Here is a 24,067-nt window from a genome sequence, read left to right on the forward strand (position 1 = left end):
AGCAAGAGGCATTCCCAGTGGTTACAGTTGGCTGCACAGTTACTGCTGTCAACCCGAAACATCAGAGCCTGTAACACCGGCTGTCTCCACACCCTTTCTCCTTCACTCCGGCCTCTCCAGTTCCTCCATGAGGGTACTGTTCTGCCCAGTTCACGAACCCCAAAAGACCAGGAATAACTAGACTCTGCTGTAAATACAGGAGGTTCTTTTTATTGTAAATTACAAGCTGCAGCTTGGGCCCACACACCTCACCACCGAAGCAGTGGGAGCCAGGTACCCCTCGCCCAGGTTAGTTGGGTGATTTAAAGATTCTGGTTCATCCCAGCATGCCCAAGGCAGGGGCGATTCCTGCCTGGCAAGCATCTGTTGGTCAAAATGCTACATTTTGAATTGATTGGCTATAGGAAGGTCCCCAGACCATTAATGACCTGGTGTCCCTTCAGGGGGGATGGGCCAGTTTCCTAGCAACTGTGTCTCTAGTGGGTGGGAAAAGAATGTAGTAAGGTGGTCCTTCCCCTCAGGGCATTACTGGACTTCTCCACCCACCTAGTTCAAGCCTTAATTAATAGCTGATTTTTAATCTTTTGGTCTCTCAGGTACAGCTTGGGGCCATTCTGTGGGCCATCTGATGTACAAACACATTTTCCGTGATGCCATTCCTGAAGATGAAACCATGTCCGGTTATTTCATGGGGCCATTTTACTGTTCAGCGAACCTTCTTTGGAAGGATGACCTGCTGGGCATTCAGCACTGTGAACAGATGGTCATCCTGAGTACTGGCTTTAGATGTGCCAGCCTCAGTGACTGCACCCTCAGGTGGTATAAGAGTATCAGGCAGCTCCTGTGCCTCTGCCTTGCTGCTCTGCCTGTGGTGAAAGAGACTGGAGCAGCTGGAGCAGCTGCTGGATGGTAACTAGGAGAGGGTGCTACACATCTGTTCCTATGACTAATCATGCGGTATTAAGTGATTCAAGCACTCTAGAGATACAGAGCACATAGACAGGTATGCATGGACTGGATACATATCCTATGCCAGTTTAAATAAGGGAGTGAGCATATGACTATTTTAGTGTCATTGGGATTCTGGAATTAATCTCATGTGGATGATAAATGAAATGAAATATCTACTAGACTTTAATAGGAAAGTGGTGTGGACTTGTTCTTTGAAGGGTTAACTTCTAATCTAACTGTGCTGTTTGGTGAAAGAGCCTTTTTGTTGATGGAGTTACACGATGCCATAAAGATGGTAGCCTATCTGTAGGACTTTTTGTTCTTATAAGCAGAGTATCTTATTATATCAGAATATCTCTTCTATATTGTTTTATCTTCTAGGAGAAAATATGCTTCTTTTCTATTCAGTGGAAAACATGATAAAAGTTTTATCTGGGGGCAAGAGCTGCCTTTTGAAGCTAATCTCAGTACAGCTTCATTTCTCTTTAGCATTCTGGCTTGCCACTTCCCACACTGTGTGCGTACCTCTGTTCTCACTTAACAATGTCACCAATAAGTTAAGCACATTCTGAGTGGCTGCCTCTCCTGATCCACTCCCTTTCTGTCTCTCATTTAAAAAGAACAGGCTTCTAAGAGATAACTAGCAAACATGACAAAATAGAATATAATAAAATGAAGCAAAATCTTTCATATTGAAGCTGGACACAACAATCCAACAAAAGGAAAAGAGTCCCAAGAGCAGGCAAAAGAGTCAGAGAACTACCCATTCTCCAGTCAGGAGTTCCATAAAAATACTAAGAGAATAGCTGTAATATATGTGCAGAGGATTGGTGCAGACCCATGCAGGCCCTGTGCTTGTTGCTTCAGTCTCTGTGAGCTCATATGCACCTTGGTTAGTTGATCCAGAGGGCCTTATTCTCCTGGTATCCTCCATCCCTTCTAACTCCTACAGTCTTTCTACCTTCTCTTCTGGGGGGTTCCCTTAGCTCTGAGGGAGGGATTTGGTGGAGACCTCCAATTTAGACTCTGCATAATGTCTTGTTGTGGGTCTCAGCATCTGTTCTTATCTGTTACTGGAAGAAGCCTCTCTGATGATGACTGGATAAGTAGAATATCATTAGGAAATACTTTATTGTGTGGGGTGTTTATTTATTTTTTGACAGTCATATTTGGTTTTTACCCTAGGTCTTTTGAGCTATCTAGCCTCTGGTTCTTGGTCATGCAAGCAGTGTCTGGGTGTGGGTTTCTTCTCACAGAGTGAACCTTAAGTCAAACTAGACGTTGGTTGGCTATTCCCACAAGTTCTGTGCTATATCGCTGTAACATATTTGCAGGCATGGCAGACCATAGGTCAAAGGTTTTGTGGCTGGATGGTATCTACATTTCTCTTTTGGTACCCTGCAGTGGACCTTCCGGCACCAGTGAGACTAGAACATAGGGATGAAGGCTCCACTCTAGGGATCAGCTCAACTTCTCCATGTTCAATGTGATGCTGTCTCAGCAACGGGGCCCCACTGTCAGTTTGTGGAAAGCAGCCTTTTGTCTTAGCATCTGCTTGGATTGTTCGGGGATTTCCAAGGGATGCCCTTGGCCAACAACTCAATTAAATGCAATCTAGACCCACCACTGGAAATCATATTAATTTCCATAGCTATATAAGTTTTCACTCCCACCAGCACTGAAGGAGTGCTCATTCCCCCTTGCTCCACATATTCACAAGAGCTGTATTTTTGATCTTAGCCATTCTGACAAGTGTAAGATGGTATCTCAAAGTCATTTTGGTTTGCCCTGATGGCTGAAGATGGTGAACTTAATTTAAGTGTTTCTCAGCCATTTGAGATTCTTCTATTGAAAATTCTCTGTTTAGATCTGTACCCCATTTTAATTGAATTAGTTGGGATTTTGATATCTAGTTTATTGAGTTATTTATTTCTCTATAGGTTTTGGACATCAGTCTTCTGTCAGATGTGGAGTTGGTCTATTCTGTAAGCTGCTGTTTTGTTCTATTGACAGTTTCCTTTGCCTCACAGAAGCTTTTCAGTTTCATAAGGTCTCATTTATTAATTGTTGATCTTAGAACCTGAGTTTTTGGTGTTCTGTTCAGAAAGTCATCTCCTATTGCCAGTGTATTTCAAGGCTATTCCCCACTTTTCTCTTCTTTCAGGCTCACTGTATCTGGTTTTATGTTGAGGTCTTTGATTTCCTTGGACTTTAGTTTTGTGCAGGAGGATAAATATGGATATGTTTACATTCTTTTACATGTAGACATCCAGTTTGACTAGCACTATTTGTTGAAGATACTGTTTTTTTTTTTTTCCAGTGTGTATTTCTGGCTTCTTTATAAAAAATCAGGTGTCCATAGGTGTTTGGATTTTTGTCTGGATCTTCAATTTGATTTCATTGATCAACATGTCTGATTTTATGCCAATACCATGCAGTTTGTGTTACTATAGCTTTGTAGTAAACTTGAAAGCAGGGACGGTGACACCTGTAGCCATTCTTTTATTTTCATGATTGTTTTATCTATCCTGGGCTTTTTGTTTTTATATACAAAGCTAAGAATTGTCCTTAAATGTTTTCATCAGTAATTAATGATGCTGTGAAGCACAGCTCTCCACAGTCCATCTTCTCATCCTTGTACTCATCTTCATACTATTGATTCAAAATGTTTTGCAACACATATTTTTGAGAATCTAGTTCACTGCATGCAGTTCTATTTTGTTGTTGTTGTTAGTCAACTCAATGTGACTGGTTTGCCTGTAGCCCTTCTCTCAGTAGGAGAACATGGTCTGCTGTTTCTATGCAAGCCTGCAAGCCTTGGTCTGTAATCAAAGATCCCTTTTTAATGTTCATGATTTTGAATGATAAATTTTACTTTCTGTCTTATGCATTTCTTGTGGTCCTTTGGTGTGACATTCATATTCTCTTAGTGAACACATAAGAAATGTATGTCTAATATTTGAGATTTAATCAGGTGGGATCTGTTAAAAGTACTAGAACATTTGTTTTTCTCATCTTGTGGTGTAAATGAACATAGCTATAATTCGTGATTTTCTATTTGTTGCTTATTCTTTTACTTGATCCAAACTTAAAATGAGTTTTAAAGGAGGTATATATGGTGGAGCATAATTCATTAAATGAAAGCCGTATTTAGAAAAAGGAGAAATGAAATGTTTCTGTACTACAGAAGTTGTTTTAACTATGGTGAGGAGTTAATTTTGTTTGTTTCTCTCCTTCTTAATCCTTTTCTTTAGGATTATAGTAGCTAGTGAAATCATACAGTCGCATTCTCTGTTTTATGGAAATGAGTTCAATATAAGGCATCACTCATGCCTCCTGGTAATGTCTATGGGATTTGGCGGGTCATAATGAAGCATCCTATTGATTACATGATGGAAAATCAATTCCAAAGTCACCCAGGTCCTTAACTCCAGGACGTGTCCTGTGAGTTCGATGCTGGCTCTTCATTATTGTGACTAATGCCTGATTACTGGCTTGGCGAAGAATCTTCAGGGAGTAATTGTTTCCTTCCTCACCTTCATGTAGCCTGAGGGCCCTCACAGTTCCTCTCCCATGCTGAGCAGTAAGGTCGAAGCCCAGCTGTCTTGTCCACTAGACTGAATCAGTTCTCCACATTCCTTTAAGAAAACCATGTCCCAGAAATGCTGCACAATTGTCTGTGTCTGAAGATGCCCTGAGAAAGTAGAAGTGGGAGGAAGAAACTTCTCATTTTCTTTGTATGTAATAAGCAGATTTGGTCATTGAAAAGAAATTCTTTCCCGGGAAAGGAAGAGTGGAATGGAAAGAACAGAAGAGGATGGTGACAGTTATGTGTCAGAAACCACCAACAAGGTTATTTATAAGATCAACACGAGTCCCCGTGTACACAATTGAAAATGATTAATAAAATGTTTTGGAGCCTATAAATTTCCTAAATAGAACATAGGACATAGACATTTTGGTTACTAAGAATTTAATCTATCTGTTTAAAATATAAATATTTGTAGATCTCTGGGTAATATTGAATGTGTCTTAACTAATGCTCTTTGAACTGCTAGTATTTTTCCTGGTCTCACATGTAGAGCCTTCATGTGTGAAGGATGAGGGAGAAGTAATGTGAGAATCTAATTTAAAAACTGTTTTTCTTTCTTTGAAAGAGTTCATTTTGCCACATAGAACCTTAATTCTATCCCTTTGTGAGTAAAACATTTCAAGGTGAGGATGGGAAGCATTGTCTCAGAGCTGTGCTAAAGTGACTGGTGGTAGGAGAGTCTTATTCAGAAATGGGCTGCTCAAGTTAAGGCTTCATGCAGAAGAACTGCGCACGACCAAGCCAGTCAATAATTCCAGCATGGAGGGTGGAATTGCTCATGAGACTCCACCTCTAGTTGGGAGCTGTTTGCATTTGATTGCTGGGAGAGGGAAAGTCATTTTTCCTCAGAGATGTAGCCACTGGTATGTTGCCCAGTCTCATGCAGATGCACTAATTTGACTCAGTGGGCCATTGAAAAACTGTTTACAAAAAGAAAAGAAAAGAAAAGAAAAGAAAAGAAGAAGAAGAAGAAGAAGAAGAAGAAGAAGAAGAAGAAGAAGAAGAAGGAGAAAAGTTGTAAGGAAAACTAGCTGGGACTCCAGGGAGTGGGAGGGGAAACTGAGGTAAATGTGATCAAACACATTGTTATACTATGTATTTGGAAATTGTTAAAAAAATTAAAAAATATATTTTGAAAAATGTAGTATGCTCACAGAGCAGTTTACTCTGCTAAACTATAGTGGATAGGTAGGTCTGTTACTTGAAATTGGTGGTCAAATTCTAATACCTATTATTAAATTTCTATTACATTTTCCAAGTTACAAATAAACTCTAGCTTTTGAATATTTATATTAACAGATATGTTCTTGTTTCTTTCTATCCCACTAAAAATAAGAAAGAGGCTGTGGTGAGTCATGGTGCATACACCTGTTATTTCAGCATTCAGGAAGTAGAGATAGGCTCAGGAATACAATGCCAACTTCAGACTTCTAGGGAATACAGAGCCTGGGCTGCACGAGGCCCTATCTGAATGAACTACAAAAACTCAATAGGTCCTTGATCCATTTGGAATTTCATGCAGAGTGAGAGATAAGGATCTAGTTTCATTCTTCTACACATTGATATCTAGTTTTCCAAGCACCAATTGTTGAAGATGTTTTCTTTTCTCTTTCAGTGTGAATTTCTGATCCCTCTAAGCTGTTTTGGATATCCTAGAACTCCATTTATAAACCATGCCGACCTCAAACAAACAGAGATATGATATGCCTGTCTCTGCTTCCTGCCCTGACCACCATCACCAGTGCTGAGAGTACAGGCATGTGTCACCAACTCAGCCTTAGCTGTGTAGACTTATATCTGGGTCCTCTATTCTGTTCAGTTGATCTATGTTTCTGGTGTGTGTGTGTGTGTGTGTGTGTGTGTGTGTGTGTGTACACCTTGCTAATTTTGTTACCATGGCTTTGTAGTAGAACTTGAAATAAGGTCTGGTGATACCTAACTGCAGTATTCTTTTGTTCAGGATCATTTTTTTCTATCCTTAGTCCTTTGTGCTTTCATATACATTTTTACATTGTTTGCTCTGTGTCTATAAAGAATGGCTAGAATTTTGAATGAGACTGAATTGCATTTGTAGATTGCTTTTGTTAAGCAAAGACTTTCTGATTAGGACTCTGATAGCATGGGAAATAAGATCAACAGCTGATAAATAGGATGGCATGCAACTAAAAGGCTTTTTACAGCAAAGGAAACACATGTGACCTGCCAAAGTTAAATCATGAGCATATATTAAAAAAATAGACAGATCCTTAATATGGAATGAGATTGAAAAAGTAATAAAATTGTTTCCTAGTAAGAGCCCAGGCAGCTGGAGAGATGGCTCAGCTGTGAAAAGCTTACACTGATCTTGCAGAACCCTGTTTGCTTCCCATTTTGGAGTCTCATAATTGCCTGTAACTCCAGTTCCAGGGCGATCAGACACTTCTGGCCTGCGTCATGGTTGCGTCATGGTCACCTAGATTCTGTATTCATGTGCACATAACCACCACACATACACATGAATAAGATAAAACAAATCTTTAAGAAGGGAAAACCCCAGTACCTGATGAGTTACTGCTGAATCTTACCAAACCTTTAAAGGAGAGCTAACACCCATATTCTTCAAAGTCTTCTACCAAGTAGGGAAGGAAAGAACACTAACAAACTCATTCTATGAGGCCAGCATTACTTTGATACAAAAATTTGTTAAATATACAAAGAAAAAAAAACCCTGTAGAACAATTTTCTTCTTGACCATCATGCAAAGATAATCAATAAAATTCTTGTAAATCATGTTCAAGAACACATCAGGATGATCATACAGCATGACCCAGGTGGTTTCATTTCAGAGATATAAGATTGTTTCTATATAAGCATATCCCAACATAAATAAGGGCTATATAAAAAAAAGAGCATAACCAACATAGTATAAAATGGGGTAACTGAAGACATTTCCTCAGAGATAAGAAACAAGACAAGAGGGCCCACTCTCACCACTATTAGTCAATATTGTGCTTGAATTTTTATCTAGAGCAATACAATGAGACAAGTGGGACACAAACAGGAAAGGAAGTTTGCATGCAATGTGATCCTGTGGTTAGAAGACCATAAAGACCCACCAGAAAACTCTTAGTTCCAAAAAGATTTAGATAAGTACTTTTAGCAAACTTAATGGGAATACCAGTAAATGAACTTGTTGAGAGGGAAATAAGGGGGAAAATCCACCCATAACAGTTTTTTTAATATATTAAAATATATATATATTTTGTATTAAATATAACCAAATAGGTGAATGACTTCTACAATTAAACACTTTAAGCCTTTTAAGAAGAGAGTAGAAGATGGGAAGACTTCCCATGTTTGAGGACTGACAAAATTAATATTATAAAAATCATTGTTTTACCAAAAACTATCTAAAAAACTAATGCAATTCCCATCAAAATTGCAAGCACACTCACCACAGAACTGAAAAAGAGAATCATGAAGTTCACATGGAAGAACAAAAGTCCCTAAATAGCCAGTGCAATCCTAAAAAGAAAGAACCCTGGAGGTATTGTAATACCCTATCTCAAACTACGTTATAGAGCCATAAGTAATAAAAAGAGCATAACAGAACAGACCCAGAACAAAGAACACCTAGAAAGAGTCTCACAAAGCTACAGCTGCCTAATTTTTAAAATAATATTTAATTAATTTTTGAGACTATCATATAGTATATTTTTATCACACGTATCTATTTCCCCCAACCCCTTACATATCCAGCTTCTTAACCCTTTCATCTCTACTTCCCTGAGTTTCCTCCTTTTTTATTTTTTCCCCCTCCATCAAGTCCAGTTTGTTTTTTTTTCCAACTACTCCTGGGAGTGGGACCTACACTAGAGTATGGTCAAGTCACCAGGGGTCACACCGTTAAAGAAAATTGCCTCTCCCTGTCCCCGCAGTTACCAAATGTTCCTCAGCTAGCAGCAGGATTTCACACCCACTTTCTCCCCTCCGTGCTGGGATTTTGTCTGGTTTGAGTTTGTACAGGTCTTGTGCTTGCTGTTACAACAGCTGTGATTTGTATGTAAATATCCTGTCTCGTCTGGGAAATTGTTTCCTTGATGTTATCTCTCGCCTCTGACTCCTACCATCATTCTTCCCCCTTTCCGGAAGATCCTTGGGCCTTTGGGCGGAGGGTGTGGAACATACATTCTGTTCTAGAACTGAGCGCTCTGCCCTCTACTTTTGCTGCACGCTGACCCAGCTGAGGATCTCTGTGTTAACTGTTATCTACTGCAGGGAGAAGGTGTTTTACGAAGTATTGTGAGATGCACTGACACAGGAGGATAGCGGGAATTCACTACTTTGGTCTACAGAGCGAGTTCCAGGACAGCCAGGCTACACAGACAAACTTGTCTTGAAAAACAATCATTTTGATCATGTGTCCATTTTATCAGAATAATAGTATTAGGGCCTTCCCTAAGGTTGTCTAGCCACGGGTTCTTGGCTCCATTAACAGTGCCACGTATGGGTTCCATTTCATAGAGTGGGCCCTTCACTTCATCAAGAAGTGGTCAGTTATTCTCATAACACTTGTGACACTGTGGAATCAGTGGACATTCTTCTCAGGCTAGTCAGTTATAGTTTGTTAGAGTTTGCAGAGTTCAGCACTGGATGAAATTGATAATTGCTTTCCTTTCCCAGTTGTGAGCATAATACTCTCCAGCAGTATAAAAGCTAGTATGATGAAACTTCCCCCTATTCTGTGAAGCAAATATGTGATCTATTCACCAATAATTGTATGTCAAATTCTGGATGGTATCCAAGTGTGTTACAACACTTGGGGAATCAGTGGGCACCAACTGGCCAACAACTCAAAAAAAAAAAAAAAGTAGTTCATTCTTGATACTGAGGTTTTGTTCGCTAGCACGAGGCACCGAGTGTGATGTTGTCTCCTGCTGTATGGCAACGCCATTTAACTCTTTTTAAAATATGTATATGCACTGACTTTAGGGAGCTTGTATTGCAGTAGATTTCCATTTGTCTTGGTCAAAAAGCTTTTAGTGTTATCCCTCCCTGCTATTTCTCCCTCCACCTTAATTCCTCCACACCGCTTAATTCTTCTTGTTCTATCATTCCCCTTTAACCTTTTAAGCCGCCGCGTTCCGTCTCCCCTCCCTTGAAAGCCCCATTCCCTTTGGCGACATACTAAATCCCTGACTTCCATGGGCACTCCAAATAAAATACACATAGTTGAAGATTCAACGCTAACATCCAGAAACGAGAGAAAACGTGCAACGTCTCTGTTTCTGGTTTGTTTTTTAAAAGCTTCATCCACCCACTTTCGAATTTTATAATTTTATTTTTTCAACTGGCTGGGTAATATTCTATTGTATAAATTCACCATGTTATTCTCATGGAGCCGCAAACTGATGGGAATCTAGGATGTCTTCAATTTCTGGCTATTGTGAATGGAGCAACAAATGAACACGAACGAGCAAGGGTCTCTCTAGTAGGATGCAGAGTTCTCTGGGTGCATATCCAATAGTGGTACAGCTGGCTCACATGCTTCTTCTATTTTTTCCGTCTTCTTGAGGGACCTTCATGGAGACCTTCTCAGTGGTTGTACCAGTTTGTGCTCCCACCAGCAGTGAAGTGAATAAGTTAAGTGACCCCTTTCTCACAATCTCACAAGCATCTTCTGTCATTTTTTTTTCTTATAGTTTATCTTAACAGCTCTGATTGGGGAAAGATGAAATCTCAGAGTGCTTTTAATTTGCATTTTCCTAATGACTAAAGATGTTGAATTTTTAGAAATGCTTCTCAGTTGTTTGCATGTCATCTTTTGAGAAATCCTTGTTTAGCCCCGTTTTCTTTTGAGTTTTTTTTTTTTTTTTGCTTTAAATTATTTGTATATTCTGAATCCTATCCCTCTGCCAGATGTAGAGCTGGTGAAACCTCTTCACTCAAATGATGCTGTTCTTTGCTGTACAGAGCTTTTCAGCTTCACCAGGTCCCATTTATTTATTTATTTATTTATTTATTTATTTATTTATTTATTTATTTATTTATTTTAACTTTTTAAATTTTTTATTTATTACACTTTATTCATTTTGTATCCCCCCATAAGTCCCTCCCTCCTCCCCTCGCAATCCCACTCTCTCTCCCTTTTCTTCATGTATGCCCCTCCCCAGTTCCACTGATAGGGGAGGTTCTCCTCTCCTTCTTTCTGATCTTAGTCTATCACTTCTCATCAAAAGTGGCTGCATTGTCCTCTTGTGTGGCCTGGTAAGGCTGCTCCCCCCTCAGGGGGAGGTGATCAAAGAGCAGGCCAATCAGATTATGTCAGAGGCAGTCCCTCTTCCCATTACTATGTAACCCACTTGGACACTGAACTGCCATGGGCTACATCTGTTCAGGGGTTCTAGGTTATCTCCATGAATAGTCCTTCACTGGAGTATGATTCTCTGGGAAGTTCCCTGTGTTCAAATTTTCTTGTTCTGTTGCTCTCCTTGTGGAGTTCCTGTGCTCTCCAGCTCTTACTATTTCCCACTTCTTACATAAAATTCCATTCACTCTGCCCGACAGTTGGCCATCAGGCTCAGCATCTGCTTTGATAGTCTGCAGGGCAGAGGCTTTCAGAGGCCCTCAGTGGCAGGTTCCTAGTTTGTTTCCTGTTTTCTTCTTCTGGCTTTCAGAGGCCCTCTGTAGCAGGTTCCTAGGTTGTTTCCTGTTTTCTTTTTCTTCTGATGTCCATCCTCTTTGCCTTTCAGGGTGGGGATTGAACATTTTAGTTAGGGTCCTCTCTCTTGCTTAGTTTCTTTAGATGCACAGATTTATTGGGTTTGTCCTATGTTGTATGTCTATATGAATGAGTATATACCATGTGTGTCTTTTTGCTTCTGGGACAACTCACTCAGGATGATCCTTTCCAGGTCCCACCATTTACCTGCAAATTTCATGATTTCCTTAGTTTTCATTGCTGAGTAATATTCCATTGTATAGATGTACCACAATTTCTGCATCCATTCTTCTTTAGTTCTTTATATATACTGGATATGAGTCCTCTGTCAGATAAAGGGTTGGTGATGATTCTTTCCCAATCTGTAGGCAGTTGCTTTGTTTTGATGATGGTGTCCTTTGCTTTACAGAAGCTTTTCAGTTTCATGAGGTCCCATTTATTGATTTTTGCTCTTAGAGCCTGAGCTGTTGGTGTTCTGTTCAGGAAGTTTTCTCCTGTACCAATGAGTTCTAGGGTATTCCCCACTTTTTTTTCTAGCCGATTTAATGTGTCTGGTTTTATATTGAGGTCTTTGATCCACTTGGACTTCAGTTTTGTGCAGGATGATAAGTATGGATCTATTTTCATTTTTCTACATGTACACATCCAGTTGGACCAGCACCATTTGTTGAGGATGCTATCTTTTTTTCATTGTATGGTTTTGGCATCTTTGTCAAAGATCAGGTGTCCATAAGTGTGTGGGTTTATTTCTGGGTCCTCTGTTCAGTTCCATTAATCCACCATTCTGTTTCTATGCCAGTACCATGCAGTTTTTAAAACTGTTGCTCTATAGTACAGCTTGAGATCAGGGATGGAGATACCTCCAGAAGATCTTTTATTGTAGAGGATTGTTTTAGCAATTCTCGGTTTCTTGTTATTCCATATGAAGTTGAGAATTTTTCTTTCCAGGTCTGTAAAGAATTGTGTTGGTAATTTGATGGAAATTGCATTGAATCTGTAGATTGCTTTTGGTAAGATGGCCATTTTTACTATGTTAATCCTGCCAAGCCATGAGCATGGGAGATCTTTCCATCTTCTGATATCTTCTTCTAATTCTTTCTTCAGAGACTTGAAATTTTTTTTATACAAGTCTTTGACTTCCTTGGTTAGGGTTACTCCAAGGTACCTTATGTCATTTGTGGCTATTGTGAAGGGTGTTGTTTCCCTAATTTCTTTCTCAGCCCTTTTGTCATTTGTATACAGGAGGACTACTGATTTGTTGAGTTAATTTTGTATCCGGCCACTTTATTGAAGGTGTTTATCAGCTGTAGGAGTTCCCTGGTAGAGTTTTTGGGGTCACTCACATATACTATCATATCATCTGCAAATAGTGATAATTTGACTTCTTCCTTTCCAATCTGTATCCCCTTGATCTCCTCCAACTGTCTTATTGCTCTAGCAAGGACTTCCAGGACTATGTTGAAGAGATATGGAGAGAGTGGGCAGCCTTGTCTTGTCCCTGATTTCAGTGGGATTGCTTTCAGTTTCTCTCCGTTCAGTTTGATGTTGGCTATAGGCTTGCTGTATATCGCCTTTACTATGTTTAGATATGTGCCTTGTATCCTTGATCTCTCCAATACTTTAAACATGAATGGATGTTGGATTTTGTCAAATGCTTTTTCAGCATCTAGGGAGATTATCATGTGGTTTTTTTCTTTCAGTTTGTTAATATGGTGGATCACATTGATGGATTTCCATATGTTGAACCACACCTGAACACCTGGGATAAAGCCTACTTGGTCATGGTGGATGATATCTTTGATGTGTTCTTGTATTCGGTTTGCGAGTATTTTGTTGAGTATTTTTGCGTCAATGTTCATAAGGAAGATTGGCCTGAAATTCTCTTTTTTTGTTGGGTCTTTGTGAGGTTTAGGTACCAAGGTGACTGTGGCTTCATAGAATGAGTTTGGTAATGTTCCTTCTGTTTCTATTTTGAGGAATAGTTCGAAGATAACTGGAGTTAGCTCTTTTTTGAATGTCTGGTAGAATTCTGCACCGAAACCATCAGGTCCTGGGCTTTTTTTGGATGGGAGACTTTCGATGACTGCTTCTATTTCCTTGGGGGATATAGGACTATTTAATTGATTTACCTGGTCCTGATTTAGCTTTGGTAAGTGGAATCGATCAAGAAAATTGTCCATTTCATTTAGATTTTCAATTTTTTTTTGTGTATAGACTTTTGAAGTAAGTCCTAATTATTGTTTGGATTTCCTCAGTGTCTGTAGTTATGTCCCCCTTTTTATTTCTGATTTTGTTGATTTGGATGGTGTCTCTCTGCCTTTTAGTTAGCTTGGCTAAGGGTTTGTCTATCTTGTTGATCTTCTCAAAGAACCAGCTCTTGGTATCATTGATTCTTTGAATTGTTTTATTTGTTTCCAATTGATTGATTTCAGCCCTGAGTTTGATTATTTCCAGCCGTCTACTCCTTTTTGGTGTGTCTGCTTCTTCTTTTTCTAGGGTTTTTAAGTGGGCCATTAAGTTGCTTGAATGAGCTGTCTCGAATTTCTTCTTGAAGGCACTTAGTGCTATGAACTTTCCTCTTAGCACTGCTTTCATTGTGTCCCACAAGTTTGGGTATGTTGTGCCTTCATTTTCATTGAGTTCTAGGAAGACTTTAATTTCTTTCTTTATTTCTTCCGTGACCCAGCTGTCATTTAGTAGCAAGTTGTTCAGTTTCCATGTATGTGTAGGCTTTTTGCTATTTCTGTTGTTATTGAGGTCCAGCTTTATTCCATGGTGATCAGACAGGATACAAGGGATTATTTCAATCTTCTTGCATCTCTGTTGAGACTTGCTTTGTGACCAACTATGTGGTCTATTTTGGAGAAGGTTCCATGAGGTGCTGAGAAGAAGGTAAATTCTTTTGTGTTTGGTGTAAGGTTTTGTAAATGTCTGTTAGGTCCATTTGATTCATGACCACTGTTAGAGATATTGTTTCTTTGTTTAATTTCTGTTTAGTTGACCTGTCCTTTGTTGAGAGTGGGGTGTTGAAGTCTCCCACTATTAGTGTGTGTGGATCTATGTGTGTGGTTTAAGTTTTATCAATATTTCTTTCACAAATGTGGGTGCCCTTGTATTTGGGGCATAGATGTTCAGGATTGTGATGTCGTCCTGGTGGCATTTTCCCTTGATGAGTATGAAGTGTCCTTCCCCATCTCTTTTGATTAATTTTGGTTGAAAGTCTATTTTATCAGATATTAGAATGGCTACTCCTGCTTGCTTCTTACATCCATTTGCTTGGAAAGCCATCTTCCATCCCTTTACCCTCAGGTAATATCTATCTTTGTGCCTTAGGTGTGTTTCTTGTATACAACAGATTGCTGGGTTTTGTTTACACATCCATTCTGTTAGTCTATGTCTTTTTATTGGAGAATTAAGTCCATTGATGTTGAGAGAGATTAATGACCAGTGGCTGTTAGATCCTTTGAATTTGATGTTGGCTGTGGTCTTACGGTTGTGTGCTTGGTTGCTTTTTGTTTTACTGTAGTGAGGTAATTTATTTCCTGTGTTTTCTTGAATGTAGCTAGTTTTCTTGGGTTGTATTTTCCCTTCTAGTATCTTCTGTAATGCTGGATTTGTTTGTAGGTATTGTTAAAATTTGTTTTTGTCATTGAATATCTTGTTTTCTCCGTCTATGAGGACTGAGAGTTTTGCTGGGTATAGTAGCCTGGGCTGACATCTGTGTTCTCTTGGGGTCTGCATGATTTCTGTCCAGGCCCTTCTGGCTTTCATAGTCTCTGTTGAAAAGTCAGGTGTGTATCAGTGGACTTGGCAAGGGGCATGGTGGAGATGAGGGAGTGAGGGAGGGACTGGGAGGGACTGGGAGGGACTGGGAGGGAATGAGGGATCGGGACACGGCTGGGATACAGAGATAATAAAATGTAACTGATCAGAAAAAAATAAAATTCAAAATAAATAAATAAATAAATAAAACCTCTACTGTATATTTTCTATGCATATTACCTTTTTATCTGTAAATCATGAAGCTTCATTTACTGTTTTTTTAAATTATTCTTACATCATTTATTTCTCATCAATACTGTGCTGTCTGAAATTTCCAGTAAAATGTAACTAGATATGAGGATATAAGCCATTTTTCCTGGCTTTTGACATGAGACAAAGAACATCTACTGAAAAATGGGAAATTTGCTCTTGATATTTGGTAAATAAAGTGGCTTTAGTTTTGATTAAAAAGAAAAAAAAGAAAGAAAGAAAAGTCAGGTGTGATTCTAATGGGTTTGCCATTATATGTTACTTGGCATTTTTCTCTTGCAGCTTTTAGTATTTTTTCTTTGTTCTGTATACTTACTGTTTTGATTATTATGTGGCAGGAGGGTTTTCTTTTCTGGTCTAATTTATTGGGTGTTCTGTAGGCCTCTTGTATTCTTATTGGCCTCTCCTTTAAGTTGGGGAAATTTTCTTCAATGATTTTGTTGAAAATATTTTCTGGGCCTTGGTGCAGGGAATCTTCTTTTTCCTCTATTCCTATTATTCTTAGGTTTTGTCTTTTTATGTTGTCTTGAATTTCTTGGATGGTCTATGTCAGGAATTTTTTAGATTTAACATTTTATTTGACAGACACATCTATTTCTTCCATTGTATCTTCCACACCTGAGATTCTTTCTTCCATTTCTTGTAGCCTATTTGTTATGCTAACCTCTGTAGTTCCTGCTTTCTTCCCTAAGTTCTTTCTCTCCACAATTTCTTCCATTTGTGTTTTTTTTTTTTTTAATTTTTCCAATTCTATCTTCAGGTCTTGAGCCATTTTGTTGGTTTCCTTCACCTGTCTGACTGTATTTTCATGTTTTCCCATCAATTCCTTCAGCTGTTTGTTTGAACAATCCTCTGTTTCTTTTATTTCATTCAGTGATTTAAGCATTTCCTCTCTAAAGGCCACAAACTATTTGGTTGCAGCTTCCTCTATTTCTTTTTGTATTTTATTTGTTTCCTCTGTTATCTTCTTCATGAGCATAGATGTTAGGTCATCTTCTTGAATTTCAATTATGCTGGGGTGTCTAGGGCTATTTGCCCCTGGATAACTGGGTTCTGGAGATGCCATATTGCTCTGGCTTTTGTTGGTTGAACTTTTACGCTGTCCTCTACCCATTGGGCTATCTTAGGTGTTTGAAGTTAGTTTCTAGTTGTTCCTGGACTCCTGTGGTGGAGAGAATCCCTTTGGCAGGAAGATGGTTTTTCCTGAAGGAAGCCTTCTTAGCTTTTTGGGTATAGTCACTGGATGGCCGGTGTTTTTCAGGAGTTGCTACAGCTCACCTCAGGCATAGAGAATTGGGTGGTAACTGTGGTCTTTATTAGTTGAGAGGGCTCTCCTCTCACCGGGAGAAGTCCTGGAGACAGCTGCCCTGCTTCTGGGTTTCTTGTTAATTTAGTGATCAGCTGCTGTAACCTGTGTGTCCTGTGGTTTGGTCGGTTTTGTAGGGATAACTGGTTGCCTCTTGGAGCAGTATCTGGGGGTTGATCTCAGGGTTCCTGGTCTTTTGTAGGTCTGAGGTTGGGGCTCTGTGCCTCAGAACCCAAGAGGTAATCTGTGGCGGGTGAATACTGCTCTCCTGGTAACAGCAGGCTATCTGGGGCACAGCAGTTCCCTGGGTTGGGTCAGTCTGTGGGACCTTTTCCGGGGATATACTGGGTTGCCTAAGTCTGTCTCCTTTGCTTCGTTCCTTGTTCCTTGTGAGGGTTTCTCCAGAGAGTGACTCCAAGACTCTGGTGTCCTGGGGCTCACAGTTCTGTCTATAAGGAGTAGTTGGTACAAAGCAGGTCTCTGGGCTGGCGGCACGTGCGCCCACCTGCTAGTCTGCGGGAGCTGGGTTCCCAATAACTCTGTGCTCCCTACTTGGGCCCGGATCCGTGATGGCTGGGTGTACTCGCCTGTCTGCAGTCTGCGGTCTAAGAGACTTTCCCCAGGCAAAGTCTAGGTGACCCCAGCAGCCCGGTTTCTTCCTTCCCTGTGGGGCCCTGTCCTGACAGGGATTCCCAGTCCCTGTTGCACTGGGGCGTGCAGCTCGTCTGTACTGGTGAGCTGGGGGCGCAGCTGCTCGCCGCGCGGTGGGAGCTCAGTTGTGATGGCAGCGGGTACCCGCAGTCAGCGAGACCTTCCAGGGAAAGACTGGGTGATCCGTGATCAGACTCGCAACTTTCCTTCCCAGTGGGGTTTTCTTGTGACTGGGACTCCCAGTCTCTGGCACCCTTGTGCCCACCAATCAGCCTGGGAAAGTGATAGGGACACGCAGGCGTGCGCCTCCAGCCCGGAGACCCAAAGCCCTCATTACCTGAGATCTCTTTAGGGTTCTGGCTGTGAGGCCCGAGAGTGGTCCCGGCCGTGGGGCCCTCCCCTCACCTGGGAAACACAATCGCTGTAGTTTTAGGGCTCAGAGTTCAGTCTCCTGGTCGCTGCACGGAGAGTGCTCTTCCGGCGCCGCCATCTTCGAGGTCCCATTTATTAATTGTTGGTCTTAGTGCCTATGTTATCAGTGTCCTGTTTAGAAAGCCCTTTCCTGTGACAATGAGTTAAAGACTATCCCTTACTTTATCTTCATTCAGATTCAGGGTATCCGGTTTTTTGTTGAGGTCCCTGATTCATTTGGAGTTGAGTTTGAGCAGTGTGGTAAGTTCGGGTTGATATTCACCCTTCTACTTGTAGTCATCCAGTCTGACACGCCGTTTGTTGAAGATGTTGTCATTTCTCTAGTTGTATTTGGCTTAAAAACAAACAAACAAACAAACAAACGAACAAAAATAAACAAAAACAAAAAACCTCAAGTGCTTGTAGATTTGTGACCCTATATCTAGTCTATTCCATTTATCGGTGACTCCATTTATATGCCAATATGATGCTTATTTTGTTACTACAGCTCTGTAGCTTTACTTCAAATCAGGTATGGTAATATCTCTAGTAGCCCTTTAATTGTTTGGGATTGTTTTGACTGTCTTGGGTAGTTTGTTTCCAAATAAAATCAATTTTTAAAAAAAATTCTCTGAACAATTGCAACTTTGATGGGAGTCGCACTAACCTGTAGCTGCTTTTGCTTAGATGGATATTTCTGCAGCATTAATCCTGTCAATCCATGAGCATGAGCAGTCTTTCCATCTGCTGGCATCTTCTTCAATTTGTTCCATCAATGTCTTAATAGTTTTAGTATATTAAGTCTTATTTATTTATTATTTATTTTATAGGCTATTATGAATGAGATTGTTTCTCTAATTTTTTTCCTCAGTGTGTTTACTGAGAAAAGGCTACTAATTTTTGTGTGTTGATTTTTTATGCTGGTACTTTGCTTAGTATATCGACTACAGGAATTTTCTGTAGGCATCTTTCGGGTCTTTTACGCATGCAACCATATATCTTCAAATAAAGATAATTTGACTGCTTTTCCTGTTGGCACACCTTTTAATCTACTTTATTGGGTTCTTATGTCTCCCACCCTTCTCCACCCCAATCCCGTGGAACCCCTAAGGACACTAGGTAGGTGAGAAAGAAGGCTAGAGGTTAAAGGGGGTGTAGACCTCTTTAAACTACTTCTTGCTGGTTAGAGTTGTTGTGTTTCTTGGGGCAAGTCCATTTTTTCTTGTCCAGGCATGTCCAATTTCTTCTTGTCAGTTTGCACAGGAGCACTTGGCAATCTGCAATATCAGGGGGAGCAGGCTCCTCAGACTGGCCCCTGTCCCTCTCTGGGCCATGGAATTTATACCCTCTCCAGAGTCCCCAGAATTCCAAACTTAAACAATCTGTAGCTGGCAAAAATCATACCCCTGCTAGTCCATGAAGCAAATCACAACCACCTGCTGCGAAGCAGCGTACCTGCTTATTGCACACCTGACATTAAAACAAAAATATATTCACACAACATAACTGGGTTTTTAAAGAAACCAAAATTCTCACTACAATTCTACCCTCTTTGGTCCAAAAAATGGCTTTTTCTCTAACAGTAATAAACTGTATACAATAAGAACAATTATGAGAACTGTCAGGTAAGAATTACATTCACAATGTCCAGACCATTCATATTTGGCAACCCTGGAGAAAGTATTCTACTATCTATCCTGTCTTGTGAGACCAAAGTTCTGTACTTAAATCACTTTCTTATTCAGGTTGCATTTAACAACCTGAAAACATCTTTTTAGACCCTAAAACATTTTCTTAGATCCTTAACAATTTAAGCTTTTATGTCTTTAATCTTTATAGGAAAACTGTAATAATACTCTAATTATCTAGTCTTCAACTCCAAGGGAGACCGGAGAAGGATAAATATTACCTGAGTGAATAGGAACTGCAGAGATAGCAGCTTCCAAAACTATAGAAATGATAGAGACTGTTGGCTGCTTGGTTAGTCACCCAAGATTCCTATGCAATGTTGGGGTATCCAATCTCCAGCCTTCATGCCCAGAATATCTGAAAGACTTTTCTGTGAAGTAGGCATTTTGAAGGACTGGCCTACCTCATCTCTGCAAAGCTGAACGGCTCACTTGTCAGTGTCCTGCTCATCCATAGTTTGGACAGCCTGTCAGCAGTCAAGGGAAGGGCAGTTTATTTTTATTTACTCTTATTTTTAAATTTTTACTTTTTTGCTCAGTGGCTAGTTTTGCCATCTTTGAAGCAAACTCCATATGGAGGTTCTTCGGTGCCCATCAACTTCTTTGAAGTAGATTGGGGGTACTGCCAGGAGCAGATGTGTCTCTCTGTCAGAAAAGCCTTTTATTATTAAAACATCGTTAAATGCCATATTCTATAGCTCTCTGAAGTGTTTGAAGGTCATCCATCTACCTATAGTAGACTTAAATAGACAAACATTGCTTGTTTGTAGGTATTTACTATCTGCTTAGCTTTAAAAACATATACAAGAGACTAAATCAAGCTTCTTTCTGTATTTAACTAAACTAGTACCTAACATTACTACAAGTTTGGTTATTTATAAGTGACTGACTAACTTGCATTTCTAACTATCCTAAACAGTTTGAAACAGTAGCTTTCATAAGGCCAGAACTTTACATTTTTAAATGATTTGCATGTGTAGAATACATTAAGCAAGAGTTGAACAAAGTAACCATATTTTTCTATCAATACACAATAGTCCATAGCAATGAAAATTATTTGATTCTTGTTGCTTTCTTAGTCTAAAAGGACATACAAGAACCCACTTTTAGCCTATGATCCTGTGTTTTCTATTTGCATTATCTTTACTTCTACTATTTTACAGCTTACTACTTATCTTCAAGTACTGCTTGAACAGGAATGGGGAGAGTGAGCATCTCAGCCTTGTGCCTTTTAGATATCTATTAGATCTATTAGATTTACGATGTGAGTTAGCTCTAAAGTTTCTCTGTTTACTTTTTGCATGGATGACTTGTCTGTTGGTGAGAATTGAGTATTACACACTCACTGTGTTGAGGGATATTATCGTTTTATATTTGTTTATTTTGAGACAGGGTCACACTGTGTATCCCTGGCTGGCCTGGAACTCACTCTTTAGGCCAGTCTGACTTTGAACTCACAGAGATCCACCTGCCTCTGCCTCCCAAATGCTGGAATTAAAGGCATGTACACAGTTCAATTTATCACTTTTGATCCAGTAATGTTTATTTTATAAAAACAGGTGTCTGCCTATCTTGGAGTGTGAATGTTAAGTGTAATATTCACTAGTGTATTTTCCTTTTAATGAATGTGGACTGTTTTTCCCCCGCTCTTTTGACTAGCTTTGTTTTGCTCTGTTTTGTCAGATAGTAGAATAGCAACACCTGTTTTCCTCCCCCCATATTTCCTTGTGTCATATGATTATTATTGTTGTGATCAAGCACTGTGACCAAGGCAACTCTTCTACAAAAGAAGCGTTTAACAGGGGACTTGCTTACAACTTTAGGTCACCATGGCAGAAAGCATGGCAGCAGGCAGGCAGCCAAGGGCGCTGGAGAAGTGGCTGAGAGCTTTACATTCTGATCCACAGGCAGAGAACGACACTGTAGTTAGTATGAGCTTTTGAAATCCTAGAGCATATTCTTGTTAAAGCACCTCCTCCAACAAGGCCACACCTACATTCCTTTCCACACAGTTCATCAACTGGAGTCTAAGCATGCAAATATATGAGAGTACGAGGGGGGGGGCATTTTCATTCAAACCACACCTTGGAGTACCTTTTTCCATCCTCTTACTTTAAGGTAGTGTCTATTATTTATGGTGACTTTTGTTTCTTGGAAGCAGCAAAAAGATGAATCTTGTTTTGCAAACAGGTCTGTTAGTCTGTGTCTTTTTGCTGGGGAGAACATTAATATTAATATTGAGAGTTGTTATTGAATAACGTTTATTCCTGTTATTTTTTTTATTGTTGTTGTGGTGGTGTTTCTTAGACCTCTTTTGATTGTTCTGGGATTACATATTTCTGTGTTCTCTTGATTATGTTTAATCTTCTCTTTAGACCTAACTGTTCTTTATAATATCCTCTGTGAAGCCAGCCTTTCTAGATATAAATTCCTTAAATCTCTTTTGATTATGAATACTTTTCTCTCTCCTTTAATTATAGGTTTTATTGGGTATAGTAGTTTGGGTGGGCATTTGTGGTCTTTCAGAACTTACAAAACATCAACCAAGGCCCTTCCAGCTTCCAAAATTTTCATAAAAAGTTGATTATTATTCTGAATAGCCCTGCTTTTATGTGTGACTTGGTCTCTCTCTTTATTCTATATTCTCTCAATATTCTTTCAAAAACTAAAAATAGAACTGCCTTATGATCCAGCTATACTACTCCTTGGTATATAATAAAAGGATTCTAACTCAACACAGAGATACCTATACATCCATGTTTATTAAGGCACTAGTCACAATAGCTAAGAAATGGAAACAGTCTTATGCCTATAAAAAGATGAATGGGTAAATAAAATGTGGTAAAGATACACAAATACATTTTATTCAGTCATAAAAAGAAATGGAACAATGGCATTTTCAGGAAAATAGATGGAACTGGGATCATTATGTTAAGCGAGATAAGCCAAACTCAGACAAAATATTGAATGTTTCACATGTAGAATCTATGTTTCTCTGTGTCTAGATCATGAAAATAGAAAGAACCATGAATGAGACCATGAAGGGGTCTTTTAAAAAAATTTTAATTATTATAATTTATTACAATTTATTCAATTTGTATCCTGGCTGTGTCCCCCTCCCTCATCTCCTCCCAATCCTACCCTCTCTCTCTCTTCTCCCCCATGCTCATTCCCTAGTCCACCAATAGGTGAGGGCTTCCTCCCCTTCTATTTAACCTTGGCCTATCAGGTCTCATCAGGACTGGTTGCATTTTTAGAGTTTTCTTTTATAGCAATATTATAGAAAATAGTTTTGGAAGAAAGTCAGCTATCTCAAAAGTAGGGGCAACATCCAGGAGTGGTATAGCTGGGTCTTGAGGCAAAGCTGTTCTCAATTTTCTGAGAAAGCGACAGATTGATTTCCAAAATGGTTGTACAAGTTTTCACTCCCATTAGCAATGGAGGAGGGTTCCCTTTCTCAACACCCTCACCAGCATGTTCTGTTGTTTGAGAGTTTGATCTTAGCCATTCTAACAAGTGTGAGATAGAATCTCAGAGTCATTTTGATTTGCATTTCCTTGATGACTAAGGAAGTTGAACATTTATTTAAGTGCTTCTCAGACAGTAGAGATTCCTCTGCTGAGAATTTTCTATTTAGTTCAGTGCCCCATTTTTAAATTGGATTATTTTTTTATTGGTGTTTGATCTCTTGAGGTCATTATATATTTTGGATATTAGCCCTTTGTCGGATGTGGGATTGGTGAAGATCTTTTCCCTAATCTGCAGAATGTGTTTTTGTTCTACTGACAATGTCCTTTGCCTTTTCAGTTTCAAAAGGTCCCATTTATTAATTGTTGATCTTAGGACCTGAGCTATTGGTGTTCTAGTTAGGAAGTTGTCTCCTGTGTCAGTGAGTTTGAGGCTCTTCCCCACTTTCTTTTCTAAGAGATTTAGTTTTTCTGGTATTATATTGAAGATACTCCACTATAAAAGACACTTTCTCATCTATGTTCATAGCAGCTTTATTTGTAATAACCAGAATCTGAAAACAACCTAGATGTCCCTCAACCAAAGGATAAAAAAGCTGTGGCACATTTACATAGTGGAATACTACTCAGCTATTAAAAACAAACAAAAAAAATCATGAAATTTGCAGACAAATGGATAGAACTAGAAAAGATCATCCTGAGTGAGGTAACCAAGACCCAGAAAGACACACGTGGTATATACTCACTTATAAGTAGATTTAGCCTTATAGTGCAGGATAAGCATACTATGAGGCATAGACCCAAAGAAGATAAGTAATACAGAAGATCCAAGGGAGGATGCTTAATCTCACTTGGAAGGGAAATAGAATAGACAGAGGTAGTGGCTGATGAAAGAAAACAGGGTAGGAGAATGGGCACAGAGAGTTAAGAGGGTGGAGATCAGACCTGAGGAGAGCAGGGGTGAGATGACAGAAGGCCTGTAAAGAGAAATGGAGGATGGGGTCATCTCTGTGACAAGCTGGAGACCTAAGTCAGGGTAGACTCCTGGAAGGGTATGAGGGCATTAAAGCAGAGACTTAGTAGCAGAGGCCATAGAGACTGAAGATGATATTCTTTAACTAGACTAATCTTCTAGTAGAGGGAGGAAAACACCAACCCACCCACAGAAACTTTGCCTCAAAATTTACCCTGCCTATGAGATGTGCAGGGATAAAGATAGAGAAGACAGAGCAGAGACTGAGGGAATACCCAACCAATTCCTGGCCCAAA

The sequence above is a fragment of the Psammomys obesus genome, unplaced genomic scaffold (genome assembly GCF_907164565.1).
Source record: "Psammomys obesus unplaced genomic scaffold, mPsaObe1.curated_primary_1811, whole genome shotgun sequence".
Classification (NCBI taxonomy): Eukaryota; Metazoa; Chordata; class Mammalia; order Rodentia; family Muridae; genus Psammomys; species Psammomys obesus.